The sequence below is a fragment of the Macrobrachium nipponense genome, chromosome 36, assembly GCF_015104395.2.
Source record: "Macrobrachium nipponense isolate FS-2020 chromosome 36, ASM1510439v2, whole genome shotgun sequence".
Classification (NCBI taxonomy): domain Eukaryota; kingdom Metazoa; phylum Arthropoda; class Malacostraca; order Decapoda; family Palaemonidae; genus Macrobrachium; species Macrobrachium nipponense.
Window position 1 is genome coordinate 32413191 of NC_087220.1, and position 2500 is coordinate 32415690.

Consider the following 2500-nt stretch of genomic DNA (forward strand, 5'->3'; position numbering starts at 1 on the left):
AGAGAGAGACTCCTGTTGTTATGGTTCTCGCGCTCAAACATCCACCTGTAGAGAGCAAACCTTGCACGTCTAACTTGCCTTACACCCTCCTCCCCCCCTGGTATACACAGACCAGACGATGCACATGTTCGTCCCAGCTACACATACACATACACACACACAAACACACCAGCCAGTGTGCATTCCTGGCGCTGCTGTGGGCGTGTATACAGTTCGTAGGTGTACCACGTTCGCCTTGACAACCAGTGTAGTAGTAGTAGCTCCGGAGTCTAGTCGCGGACGGTGTTCGAACGAGTGTGATTTTTGGAGGGGAATATTCAGTGAACTGGGGCCAGTTTCGGTTTAAAATGAACTGAAACCCTTTCTTTTAATAAATAAACTGAGACTTTATTACTATTTGAAATGAGACTTTCTTAATCAACGGTTGCAAAAAGCAATTGTTATTGCTGGTTGCATTCTATTCCTCAAGACAATCTCGCTGAAACAGTGGAAACATAAGTCTAATCCATCTCTGGATCCTGAAAGCAATAACTGAAAGTTCGTCTATATGATGTGTTTGTGATTTTTTAAGCATTTTTAATCATTGGTCCGTGTATTTATCCGTTGATGTATTTACTTATTTCTTATGCAAAGCCCTCAGGTGCTTATTAAGTTAGAAATAAATATCGAAATTAGCTCAGAATGCATTTAGGTTGAACGAATTATTAAGTGACGCTGAGGCGTAAAACTTGAAAATCATCTGTGATTGATTTAATATAGATATATATATATATATATATATATATATATATATATATATATATATATATATATATATATTGTGTTGTGTGTGTGTTAGAGGCTTGACCATGTCCTCCTTTCTCAAAAAAAAAGAGACAAATATGGGACCACTTCTCGAAGACTGGTAGCGAAGACTTGTCATTTTACGAGACGAACCAAGGAGCATGAATTCCAACAGACTAATCTTCGATACTACGTGGCAAATTAGACTCAAATACAACAGACGAATAAAATAAAAATTAAAGCATGTCAACACGGGTAGGAAAGGAAACGTTTCTGTCAAGATTTACATTTACTTTTGAGATATAAATACGACAAAGGTGGGACTGAGAACGGGACACCGGGAGGCATGACTCGACATCGTTAGGCCTATATAGCAGACCTGTTGACTGGAATGATATCCAACCCCATACTGAATACAATATAAATCTTATTACTTTATCTACAAGGAATACTGTATACAATATTGTTTGAATTTGGAGGGCTATTCTTAATTAATGTATTTCTCAAAATATTCAATAGTTTTTAAAATGGGTACAGCAGGAATGAGATTAGGATGAAATGGTATACAGAGAATATTCTTAAATTTTTTGTTCATACTGATTGAATTGTAATTCGTCCTTTTTGCTTTATTTTTACAAAGTTCCAAACAATATGGAGGGAAACATAATGAACCTCCTATTTTATCAATAGTTTTAAACTCTTCCTTCTAAAAATTCCGGACTACAACTTCTAAGAGCTCTGAGGTACATACTGGAAAATGTTGACATCTTTATTTGTTTAGCATAGGTAGAGTAAAGATGAATATGTGACAAGTTATTCGTGAGTTCCCCATACATTTTAAAACTAAAATTGGTGTTATTTCTAATAACTAAGACATCCAAAGATGGTATACAATTATTTTCTTCATATTCTATAGTGAATTTTATGGATGATACTACAAGATTATTAATTGTATGCAGGAGATCAGGAATATTTACATTTTCTTTTACAATACAAAAACAATCATCTACATATCTAACCCAAAATACCTTAGAAAATAAATTAATTGGAATAAGTCCAGATTAAAAAAATTCTATGTAAATATTAGATAAGAGTGGCGAAAAAGGGTTACCCATGGCTATACCAATCTGTGGTCATTGTTACCACCTGCCCCCCACCCCCAGTGACTTCTGATGGCAGCCTTTTCGATGTTACAAGGATTGGTGAGGAACACAACAATGGTGGCCATTGTACAGTGTAGCAACAAAAATAGGTCTTTATTATCATTATACTAGTGAAAATATTAAGCGAAATGCTTGGTCCCAAGTGAAAATTTTAAGTGGAATGCAAGGTTTTGGACCCTGTAGTTACAGACTTTATATGTTAATATAATACTATAAGCCAAAGAAATTATTCAAAATTGAGTTCTAATTTTAAATTTAGCCACGGCATTTCGTCTGGCGCTTCCAGACATCTCTAGATGGACGGTTGTGAGAGACTGTGGCTTGTTGGAAAGTCCTTCAGTCTTCTATATCAGGGGTTCAGCGGAAGGTTCTCCGCTCACCGAATTTTGGTTGGTCTGGAGCGTGGGTCTCGTCTCCTATTGGCTGTTGGGGGCTGGTCTCAAGCCTGTCTCTAGACACGATGGTCGTATTGCTTTATCCTGGTGGATATTCGGAGTTGTGTGACTTTGCAGCAGGCTGAACTTTGATTGGCTGACGGCTGCATGACGACACGG

General features: G+C 37.0%; 1 protein-coding gene across 3 annotated transcripts in view; it reads left to right on the forward strand.

The window, feature by feature from the left end:
• Nucleotides 1-2500, forward strand: part of LOC135203557 (uncharacterized) — an 88621-nt gene that overhangs the window by 36607 nt on the left and 49514 nt on the right. Inside the window, exon 1 of one of the 3 annotated variants that reach the window (XM_064233295.1) lies at nt 228-294. The exons of 1 other annotated variant lie outside the window; for it this stretch is intronic. The gene's annotated coding sequence lies outside the window, so the exon portion shown is untranslated. Of the gene's footprint in view, nt 1-227; nt 295-2500 lie in introns of those variants that run through there. One more of the 3 variants, XM_064233296.1, reaches the window with a different exon arrangement.